A 12,500-nucleotide genomic window follows, 5' to 3' on the forward strand; every position below is an offset into this window, starting at 1 on the left:
GAAGGAGAGAACCTGTTGGTAAGGAAGGAATGAGGAGGCGGAGGAGAGAGAGAAGTGAGGGAGAGGAAGAGGTCACACACACACACACACAGAGAGAGAGAGAGAGAGAGAGAGAGAGAGAGAGAGAGAGAGAGAGAGAGAGAGAGAGAGAGAGAGAGAGAGAGAGAGAGAGAGAGAGAGAGAGAGAGAGAGAGAGAGAGAGAGAGAGAGAGAGAGAGAGAGAGAGAGACTAATACCCCTTTTTTTCACCTACTTCCAATCTTTCAACACTTCCAGTCACAGTCTCCTCAATTTCAACCCTTTCCTACACAAACAATCTAGTCTAACAACACCAAAAGGAATGAAAGAATCAGGTAGTCAGTGCTGAATCATTAGTGAGCTTTAAAACGTAGACAAATTAATGGATAGGGTTGACAGGTGGAAACAGGTAAATTTAATACAGGGAATGCCACGTGTAGGCCAGATAGTTTCTTGCAGTTTCCCCTAAGTCCTTATTAATACTTTCCCTGTGATCTGGTATGGTCTTTTCTAACTACTAAATATTCTAAGGCCTTTCTTCTTGTTTCAGTCACCTGTTAGCATCATACTGGCTAAAATTTGCTGGATCTTTTACTTTTACTTCAGTTTCATCCTTTCGTGTCAATGTTTGTTAAGATTTCGTTGCTTCTAGTGCTGTGACGTGTTGATAAGACGTGGAAAGGTTCATTTGTGTGTAGTGACTAAAATAAACTATCCCTATTGGTAGTCTGGCCAGGTACTGATGATTCATTAATTTTTTTTTTTACCTGTGTACCTCTCGTCTCCTTACCTGATTGGCTAATTAATGTACCTCACCTCACCTCACCAGTACACTTTTCTTTTCCTACTGCATCACGTGTCCTTGTACCGTTGTCCCCCCCCCCCCTCTCTCTCTCTCTCTGCATCCTAATTTCAAGGGTCTGAGTTACCAAGTTGTTCCTCAATTTCTCAGTTACATATAAGTTTTCCCGAGCGAAGAGAACTTGGGCACGGTAAAAAATTAAGTGAAATGACAAGATTAATTTATATAAGTGCTCTCTCAATTCACTTAATTTGAAAGATCTGAGTTACTAAAGTGTGCAATAATATGTTTCTCATTTTCTCAGGGCTAAGGAAACCTGGGCACCGTAAAAAAACCAAGTGAAATAAGATTAATTTAGAAGTACGCTCTCAGTTCACATAATCTATAGAGTCTTGGGGTTAGTAAGGTGTGAACTGATGCGCTTCTCCATATCTCTGGTACACAAATGCCAAGAAAACCTGGGCACGGCAAAGAAAAAGGAAAAAAAAAAATAAATAAATAAATACATAAATAAAAATAAATAAATACATAAATAAAAATGAATAAATAAAATAAAATCAAATAAAAAAAATAAAATAAAATAAATAAATAAAATGAAAAAATAATAAAAAAAAGATAAAATAAAGCATTACAAGAATAATTTTACAGGTATTCCCTTCACCCCGTCATTTGAAGGCAAGCCCCGCCCTTCGCGCCAGCCACCAAGCTAAGTGTAGACATTCCTCCATTTTCTCACAGATGTACGAACGTTTCCCAGTCACGGTAACAAAAATAAAAGGTGATAAGTTTAATATCTTTCCTTTCTCCCTAATTTAAAGGTAAGCCCCGCCCTAATGAGCCAACAAGGTGTGTATTGGCATGCTTCTTCAGTTCTCAGGCGTACAAGTGCTTCCTAGACCAAGAAAACCAAGCCTAGTGAAAAAAGGGTTAATTACAATGTTTCGCCACAATTAACTGCAGGGGACAAGGTTGTAAGCAAAGTTTCAGGTATCTGCGTGCGGTGAGCGGCGGGAACAGTTGTCAGGTGTGTCCAGAGTTTGTTTCGTCAGTAAAGTTTTCATTGGTTAAGGCAGGTTTTCTGTTCCTCTGAGGCTTACCATACAAATACACAAGTGCTGCAATAAATTAAATACAGCAAGTGCAATGATATCGTTTATCCTTTATTTCTTCGTATATATTTAAACGTCTTGATATTTAGAAGGGTTTAGTGGAAGTTTAATTTTTCAAAGGTATTTCCACGATTCTTGGCATAACAACTATGGGTCTTTAATGGAAAAACACACGTGGACTTTAACCCTTTCACTGCGAAAAATTACCAGCAGAAGTAACGCAGGAAATCTTTATAAGCATCTACAAGAAAGAAGGGAATAAAGAATAAAAGAATAGAGTTTTCAATATCTGCCCCGTTCAGAGATTGGAGACGGCTGTAGAGCGAGACACCCGAGTGATTAGCGATGGAAGGAACACTAAATAGCAATCAAAGGGTTAAAATAACATGCTAGTGAAAGCACACCTGGTTTTCTCAGTGGCTTATCGATTAATACCCCAATAACACTAACTCACGTGTAGCAACTGGCAATGCACGTGTTTCAGATTTTTCGCTCACTTTTTCCTGAATATTCAAGCGTCACCTGCGTAGTGTTCCAGGACCTCGTGAAGTTTACAAAGATCATGAAATTTCAAAAAGGACAATTTCTACCACGTTTAAAGATTGGGGGCGGCGATAAACAAGATGATTAGCAGTTGGCAATACACTTGTTTAACATTTTCGCTCATTTTTCCGGTATATTCAAGCGTCACCTGGGTAGTGTTTTCCGATCTCGTGGGAGTTTACAAAGATATTTCCACGCTCCTAGTGATGGTATAACAAAGATCATGCAATTTCAACAGGACAAGGCACACGTGAGGAATAAACTTCGCATGTGTGGCCTTGGGAAGAACACTGAGAGATACGGGCCCTGGAGGATGCCCAGCCCATCCACACAGTTTGCATACGGCCCCAGAAACCGGATACAGCTGGTGGCTCGGGGCGGCGGCGTGGGTCAGCTTGTAATATCCACGGTGCCCAACATTTTTCTGCTCGTGTACCAATTTGGGGTCCCGCACCGCCGTCGTGTACCACCAGGCTCCAGTGTTGGGTGCTACCTTGCTCCTCTAGTGAACCAAATGCAGAGTTTTTTATTTATTTATTTTTTTTTAGAGAGAGAGTGGGTGAAGTAGGGGAGAGGAGAAAGAGGGTAAGATGGGGTGAAAAGAATGGGGTGAAGGACAGTAGGAGATGAAAGTGTGTGGGCTTTACAACAACGCTATTTTTTTTTTTTTGTGGGCTTTATAACAACGCTATTTTTTTTTTTTTTTTTTAGTGAGTCCCAGTTTGTCCAGTGTAGTGTTAGCCGCTCCACCAATATCGAATACCTTGCTCCTCCTAGTGTATAATGTATGGCTGGCCCTCTTGCTGTATGAACACAAATATTCTTTACTTATTAATTAGCAATGATAAATAATGACTTGATATTACATTGGACAAAAGCATCACAGCACCACAGTAAAGCAACCAACGCTATATCGCCGAGGTCAGCCAAAACTTTCCGGAATATTGAAAACTGCTTAAAGTAGTACAGAAACACACAAGGCAGCAAAAATTGTGAAAAAAGAAAAAAGAATCGTACCCCCAAACAAGTGGTCAGTGGTGCCAGAATCATTATCTATTTAATATCACTCAAATCCCGTAATAGAAATGGCAGCCAGTGTGATGAGTAGTCTTGGCAATCAATTAACTATGGCGAAACAGATACACACTTAAAAACAGGCACTTGTATAATTATAAGGAAACACATATTCACTGCAGTCATAACAATAATCTCCACATACTAAATTTAACACAACTTCTTTTTTTTTTTTTTTTTCAGTAATTTCCCCAAAAGTTCACTTCCCACGGACCTTGCACGCTGACGAAGTTTGGCAAGGAACACACCACGAACCTGACACTGACAACCCTTCACACCCACGCGTCCACCACACACCTGTCATTACCTTTCCACCTGCTTTGTATCTCACCTCATCACCTCTGCAAACCTCTACTTTTTCTCACTTGTTCAGTCAGACCAGATAACCACTTCTCAATCAGGCCTCTCTCTCTCTCTCTCTCTCTCTCTCTCTCTCTCTCTCTCTCTCTCTCTCTCTCTCTCTCTCTCGTTATACCAATGATGCATGTTACTAATTAGTGTGATAGCAATTGCTGTCACTCAGTTGGTTCGCCTGGTTATCACCCGCGTGGTTAACTAATTAGAAGTAGTGGTGGTGGTGGTGGTGGTGACAGTTTGCAGTGGTTTGTGTGGCTAAGAGAGGGGCGAGGAGAGATTGGGAAAGAGAAGGCGGGGGTGATGGTTGAGAGAGAGAGAGAGAGAGAGAGAGAGAGAGAGAGAGAGAGAGAGAGAGAGAGAGAGAGAGAGAGAGAGAGAGAGAGAGAGAGAGAGAGAGAGAGAGAGTCTAAGCATTACGAATAGAAAATTGTTAAAACGCTTAGACAGACGTGGACGAAAAAAAAAAAATGAGAAAAGCAAGAAATAATTAGTAAAAAGAAAAAAAAAGATAAAACTAAACACGAAAAAAAAGACATGAAGGGTGTGGGAGGAGTGGGGGGGGGAGATGTAGTTCCTGCGCTTTTAACTAACAAAGTGGCAACGACGTCTCTAGATTGGGTGGACGAGGCGCGCATTTATAAAAGGAGGAACCGAAGACCCAGACAGAACCGGACCAAGAGGAAGATTCAGGAAGAGGTGGAATGATACGACACAGGCCACGCTGAACAGATGCTTGGCAGAATTACAAGTACCAAGCCACCAGACGCTGCAGGACTGAACGTATTGGAAGAGGCAGCTGGCAGGAAATATATAAATGAAATACATAAGAAAATACTGATAATAATACGATAGGGAAAAAATAAAGTATATGAAAAAAATAAAAATACTATAAATAAAAACGAATCAATGAAACGAAAACACAAACAAACCTTAAAATAAATAAAAGCGAATAATTAATACGAAATGAATAAACAAAGGAAGATTTCTCAATATGAAAGACGTGCTTCTTTAGGCCCTTCTAAATACAAGCACATAGTCTTGTTTACATATACTCGTACATTGCGTCTCACCCCCCCCACTCTCTCTCTCTCTCTCTCTCTCTCTCTCTCTCTCTCTCTCTCTCTCTCTCTCTCAGGTAGAAAGTAATAGTGAGTCAAGCACAGGTGAAAGTCATTACCTGTGCTGCTAATGTTGTAATTGTCTAGCCACGAATGAAGGTTAGGTGTGTGTGTGTGTGTGTGTGTGTGTGTGTGTGTGTGTGTGTGTGTGTGTGTGTGTGTAAGATGATCCTAGACACCCACATACGTATACATACTCGCGTGTGTGTGTGTGTATGTATGTGTGTGTAACCTCATAGCGTAAGACGGCTACCGGTTTGCAGACACACACACACACACACACACACACACACACACACTCTTCAAAATCTCTTATCTAAATTACTTAAGAAAATTTGACCTCAATTACAGTAAGCATAACAAAACAAAAAACAAAAAAATAATAAACAAACAGAGCCTTTTGATCCACAAAGCAAACAAAGGAAAGAACCAATAAGACAGACAATTTCCGGTAACATAAAACACACAATACATTTTCTATTCATAATAATTAGATTCTTCCTTGCTCTCTCTCTCTCTCTCTCTCTCTCTCTCTCTCTCTGTCCTGCATTTCCTTACACAGTTCCTTACAATAACGATAAATTACAACATATAAACATTTAAATATTTCTTCCTTCAAATCCTTCAGTAAAAATCGAAAAATTTCCAAGTAACAGGTGCATTTAAATCTCTCTTCCACGCCTTATAAGTAAAAAAGTATCAATTCACTTAATACTTATACTTAATTCTCTCTCTCCATCTCTTACTGTAAAAAATTACTCGGATTTTCAACTATACCTTCTATTATGCAAAAACTTCCGGAGCGATAAAATAGCACAACCCACTCGTATCACAGCTCAAGTCGCACTGAGCCGCTCCTTCGTTTTTCATTTCCTCTCACTCTCTCCCTGTCTGTCAATGGTGCCAACTCAAAATGTTTCTTACGCTTTTATCATCTTTATTTATCTTATAAGTTGAAATGTAGAAGAACAAGATTACATGTTGTTATATTTTACTGTATAGTGTGTTTAAGTTTATATATATTTATGTTAGGAAGGTAAAAGAAAGGTAGAAGTGGCTTGAAGGGTAACATTTGGAGCTGGTAACATCATCAGCTGTAAGCGAGCGAAAATTTAATGAATGTTTTGGTTCTCAGTGAAGTTATTTGGAAGTTTTCGTATTTCATCAGCTTGTGGTAGAAGGAAAAGACAGATACACCTACCTACAGACTATATAATTAAAATAAACACGTTAAATTAAACAATAAAAGAAGGAAATAAATATCGAGCAATGGAAGAGCTATAATTTTCAGTATATTTCGTCTTTTTCTTATTTATCTATTTATTTATTCACGCAACAATCTAAGCATCATATGACAATGTAGACAAACTTGTTACAACAACAACAAAAACAACTACTACAACTACTGCTATATGCACGATAATGGATGAATAGGTACGATTTTATATGATCTGAACAAGGTACATCTCTAACCAGTCACATTTAACACCTGTAAAATGTTTTCAGCCTAATTATTACGATCATTTCAATATCATACGATTTTTAAGGCAATGGAACTTTATATATATATTTACGTAACACACACACACACACACACACACACACACACACACGCACGCACTCTCTCTCTCTCTCTTATATCATTACATTACAGTATTAATTAATGATTTCCTCTAACTACTTACTAATACATTAACAAGGCTATTCGATTGTTAAGACATATAATGAGACAAGAATATAAGGAATTGTTTAGGTTATAATGATATTCTGCTTTTTGTTGTTATTGTTCTTCTTTCCTTTCGTTATTATCATTTCTTCTTCATTTTAGTCTTGTATTGCTTATCTTTATTGCTTTCCTAACCTGACGTAACGATTTTCACCTTCTTGCTGTTGTTTATTGCTCCTCTTCTTTCTCTTCTCGCTATTATTATTTCTTCTTCATTTTAGTCTTTTCTTGCTTATCATTATTGCCTTCCTAACTTAACCCAACATTATCACCTGCTCTGCAATACAACAAACAAACTTTTATTTATTATTCTCTCGTACTCGATATATTCAACAACAACAACAACACCAACTACTATTACTACTACTACCACTTTCCTATCTACCTTTACATCCCACAAATGTTTATGATAGAACAGGAGAAAAACACCTTTCCTTAACCAGGTGTTTTAATTACGTCATATGACTCTGAGTCACCTGGAGGAGGAGGAGGAAGAGGAGGAGGAACTAAGTCACATGATACTGAGTCACCGGGAGAAGAGGAGGAGGAGAAGGAAGAAGAAGTGGAGGAGAAAACTATAATTATCTGAGTCACAATCCTTGATCTCTATTTGTTGTTTTATTATTTTTATCGTGTTTCTGTTTTTCTTCATCTGTCTTTGTATTTATCTGTTATTGCTCTATGGCCGTATGTATTACTTCAAACTCCTATGGTACACGATTATTCTTTTTTTTTTTTTTCTATCTGTTTATCAGTATTCTATAATTTGTTTTTCAATCGCATCTATTGTTTAATGTAAAAGTATACCATAATTTACCATTTTCTGTTGATGTCATGTAAGAAAAAAAAACGAATATTTTAAGGGCGACTAAAAGGGATTAGAGTTTTCTTCCGCTCGCTTCAGTCCCTGTCCACGATGGACCTTGCTGTCCACCTTCACCCCCTGTTCTCTCTCTCTCTCTCTCTCTCTCTCTCTCTCTCTCTCTCTCTGAAGTCATCATATCTCCACCGCAACAATAACAAAACTATTAACACACACACACACACACACACACACACACACACACACACACACACACACACACACACACACACAGTATAAATCATAACTATCGGTATAACTATTCTGGCTTAACTGTTCATCTTAAATCTAAAAATAATAGTTAATTTTTTTTTTGAGAATTAAAGATAAAAAATGAATAGTTTACTATCACTATTGATGCACTCACTATTATGTAGTAGTAGCACCATCTTGACTACCTCTATTACCATTAACAAGCCTAACAACCACTGCTTCAGCTATTGTTATCACTGAATGGGCTTGTTAACTATGAATATTATCTTAACTGTCTGTTTATAATTAGTATCACCAATTACTGTTACAACAACAACAACAACAACAACAACAACAACAACAACAACAACAACAACAACAACAACAACTACTACTACTACTACTACTTTCTTCCCTTCTTAAAAACCTCAACACAAATAATAAAAAAAAAAAAAAAAAAAAAAAAAACGAAAACGAAAAAGAAAATCGCCAGAGAGAGAGAGAGAGAGAGAGAGAGAGAGAGAGAGAGAGAGAGAGAGAGAGAGAGAGAGAGAGAGAGAGACGTAACTTTTTCGTCCTTAATTATAACTTTGCACAGGCCGACCTCTTGTTGCAGGTTTGAGGGAGAAAATATTCAAGTCTAATGCAGTAATATGCCAAGAGAAAACGGAGTATTTGAGAGGGAGGAAAGGGAGACTATGCTAAAGAGGGGATAGGAGTGAAATTTAGTTGTAGAGGAAAGGACAAGGGATATATTAGGTTTATTTAGGTTTATATATTAGTTATTTGTGTTTGGAAAGGGGAAAATATGGGAGTTGGAAGGAAAATAAGAGAAGGAAAATTTAACGGGTGTTCTGTTAAGATAGGGAAAATAAAGTAAGATTTCAATAGGGAAATAAATAAATGTGTAATTATAGGAAATATGTTTTAGTAAGGGGAAAAAAAAAGGAACGGAGAAAGCAAAAGGGAAATAAAAAAGAAAAAATAAAAAAAATACATGACAGGTTTCCTTTATCTGTCTGTCTGTCTGTTTGTCTGTCTGTCTCTATCTACCTGTCTATCTATCTATCTATCTGTCTATGTATCTATCTATCCACCTATCTCTTCAAAACGAGGCTGGGTGGAGAGTAGATAGGTGGAGATAGAGTGAATGGAGAGAGATTAGAGAGATAAAGAGATAGAGAGAGATTCCGAAAGAGAGAAGGGGGAAAGAGGAAACTGGGGGAGGGAAAAATATATACAGCTTTTTCTTTTCATTTTTTTTTTTTTTTTTTTGTCGGGAAAGGAAAGGGATTAGTGACGTACATACACACACATACATACATACATACATGCATACATGGGTACTTCTGTTCGTGTGTGTGTGTGTGTGTGTGTGTGTGTGTGTGTGTGTGTGTGTGTGTGTGTGTGTGTTATTTCTTCTTTCTCCTCCTCCTCCTCTTTTTTTTTTCTTCTTCTTCTTCATCTCCTCCTCCTCCTCTCCTTTATCTTCTTGTCATCATTATTATTATCATTATTTATCTATCTATTTATTTATTTATTTACTTTTTAAAGCGTACGGCGCCACGGGATCATTAAAACTCTCTCTCTCTCTCTCTCTCTCTCTCTCTCTCTCTCTCTCTCTCTCTCTCTCTCTCTCTCTCTCTCTCTCAGATAATTAAGCTAAGCAGGACAATTAAGTCGCAAGGAAGCAGAGTCCTTAACGGAGCCTGGTAATGAGAGAGAGAGAGAGAGAGAGAGAGAGAGAGAGAGAGAGAGAGAGAGAGAGAGAGAGAGAGAGAGAGAGAGAGAGAGAGAGAGAGAGAGAGAGAGAGAGAGAGAGAGAGACTATACTGATTAAATGAATGACAGAATGTGAAAAAAATAAATGAAAGGTAAAAAAACATGAAAGAATGAATAAATGAATAAATGAATGGATGGATAGATAGATGGATGAATGAATGAATGAATGAATTAATGAGTGAATAAATGAATAAATGAATGGATGGATAGATGGATGAATGAATGAATGAATGAATGAATAAATGAATAAATGAATGGATGGATAGATGGATGAATGAATGAATGAATGAATGAATGAATAAATGAATAAATGAATGGATGGATAGATGGATGAATGAATGAATGAATGAATGAATGAATGAATGAGTGAATGAATGAATGAATGAATGGATGAATGAATGAATAATGAATAAATGAATGAATGAACGAAATAATTAATGAAAAAATGAATAAATGAATACACAAATAAATAGGTAAATAAAATTATACAATTCGATAATCTTATTAATAATTATTGCTGTATAAAAGTTGATAAATTAATTAACAAACTACTGAAGCTAACTCTCTCTCTCTCTCTCTCTCTCTCTCTCTCTCTCTCTCTCTCTCTCTCTAAATTTTTACATATCCTTCTTAGGTAGGTCAAGATGAACCTTCTCCTCCTCCCACTTCTTCCTCCTCCTTCACACTTTTCTCCTCCACTTTCTATCTCCCTCCTCCTCCTCCTCCTTCTCCTTCACCATCACCATCACTACCACCTCTTCCTCTCCTCCTCCTCCTCTTCTTTCTCCAACAAACCCTTTCTCCTTCACCATCTCCTCCTCCTCCTCCTCCTCCCCTCCCCCTCCTCCGCCATCCAAAACAGCTGGCGCTTCATTCAGCGGTTCATGAAGCACACAGAAGCTCCATGAAGCCTCAAAAGCTGAACTTGTGCGGAGAATTAATGAAAAATGAAAGAAAGATTGAAACTATTGATAAAACCTGAGGCAGTATTGTTGTGTGTGTGTGTGTGTGTGTGTGTGTGTATGTGTGTGTGTGTCTTTCTTTGTATTGTCTGTGTCTTGTGTGTGTGTGTGTGTGTGTGTGTGTGTGTGTGTGTGTGTGTGTGTGTGTGTGTTATTGTTTCTTTGTCTTTCTCCGTCTCTTTTTTTGTCTATTTTTTTGCGTGTTTATCTATTTTTTTTTCTAACTGTGTGTTAACATTTGGTCCAATTCATAAATTTCAGCACTATTTATCATTTATTCATTCATTTGTGCCCACAGTGATACAGCTCAAACTATGCGTGTGGTGGTTTGTATTCTATGATCTGTACAAAAAAAAAAAAAAAATAAATAAATAAAAAATAAAAAATAAAAAATAAACAAATAAATAAATAAATAATAAATAATACAAATAAATATTAAAGTTAAGCTGTTCACGCTGAATATTGTAGCGATGCGTGGCTCTTCAGTACCAAACATCCGTCACTCATTCATCTTTTCATCCACGCAAGGAAAGAGATAATTTGCATGGATCTATAATTATTGGCAACGTGTCCTGCGCTCTCTGGCAGTGATAAAGCTGACGTAAGGCCGTGGCTGGACTGTCCCTGAGGAGTTAGGTTAGGTTAGGTCAGCCTTTGAAAAAAAATAACTATAATAACTGGCTTTAATTTCTACCAGCTTACTACTACTACTACTACTACTACTACTACTACTTTTATTATTGCTGGATTATTTTTTCGACTTAATTTTAATTCCTTCTGCTCTCCTTCACTTTCCACAGGCTTACTTTTATTGGCATTTCCACGTAGTCTCCCATCACTAACCCTTCCTCTCTTTCCCCTTCCCTCTACCTTCCTCTCTTACTCTCCATCTCCTTCTCTCTCTCCCTCTTTTACTTTCCCTCACTCTCCTACTTTCCAACCCTTCCCCCCCACACACTCTCTCCCTGTCCCTCCCTACAGCCTCTCTCTTTCTGTCCCTCCACCCTCCCTCTCTCTTCCTGTCTCTCTCCCTCTCTCCCTGACCTTGCGGGCGGCGCGGGTCGGGGTCCAAACACGCCTCGTAAAGTTCAGCGGGCAGTGCTTTAGCTATTTAACTGAAGGCTTTATGGCAAGAGTTCTCCGCTCATAAATTGGCTAGATAAAGAGTCTGGGTACGCCATTAGTTCACTTCGGCTATGGTGCGTGTGTGTGTGTGGGGGGGGGTGGAGGGGTGTGGGGAGGGGGTCTGGGGGGATGTGTGTGTGTGTGTGTGTGTGTTTAGTTCTGTGAAGTGATATGTTAAAGATGATTTGATTGTGTGTGTGTGTGTGTGTGTGTGTGTGTGTGTGTGTGTGTGTGTGTGTTATTTAAGGGTTGTTTGTATATTTTTTGATTGGTGTGTTTGTTGTTTGTTTGTTTGTTTGTTTATTTCACCGTCATCCATATCTTACAGTACGGAATAAAAGGAAAGTTAAGAAATATATACTTTTAAACTCAATATAATGTCATTATATTGTGTTTGTTGTGCTGTGTGTGTGTGTGTGTGTGTGTGTGTGTGTGTGTGTGTGTGTGTGTGTGTGTGTGTGTGTGTGTGTGTGTGTGTGTGTGTGTTAGTTATGAATTATTTATATGTTTTGATTTGATTTCTTTCTTGTAGTTTCTTGTGTTATTATTGTTGTTGTTGTTGTTGTTGTTGTTGTTTGTTTGCTTGTGTGTATTTCATGATCAGCCAAACTTAACCTAACCTAACTTAATCCTAACCTAACCTAACCTAACCCTCACCTAACCTAACCTAACCTAACCCTCACCTAACCTAACCTAACCTAACTTAACCTAACCCTAACTTAACCCTAACCTCACCTAACCCAATTTCTACAGCATAAAAAAAAACGTCATTGTTTTCATATTGCTAACAATCTCAAGAACCAACAAGTCTCCTGCTGTTTGTCGTTTGT

At 38.0% G+C, this 12,500-nt stretch overlaps 1 protein-coding gene across 3 annotated transcripts in view; it reads right to left on the reverse strand.

Moving 5' to 3' along the window:
* LOC135094475 (dehydrogenase/reductase SDR family member 12-like) overlaps positions 1-5,905 on the reverse strand; it is a 23,042-nt gene extending 17,137 nt beyond the window's left edge. For all 3 annotated transcript variants that reach the window (XR_010263827.1, XR_010263828.1, XM_063994599.1), the window contains exon 1: positions 5,799-5,905. The gene's annotated coding sequence lies outside the window, so the exon portion shown is untranslated. The remainder of the gene's footprint in view (positions 1-5,798) is intronic.
* Positions 5,906-12,500: the final 6,595 nt, after the last annotated feature.

Source organism: Scylla paramamosain, chromosome 45 (assembly GCF_035594125.1).
Source record: "Scylla paramamosain isolate STU-SP2022 chromosome 45, ASM3559412v1, whole genome shotgun sequence".
Classification (NCBI taxonomy): Eukaryota; Metazoa; Arthropoda; class Malacostraca; order Decapoda; family Portunidae; genus Scylla; species Scylla paramamosain.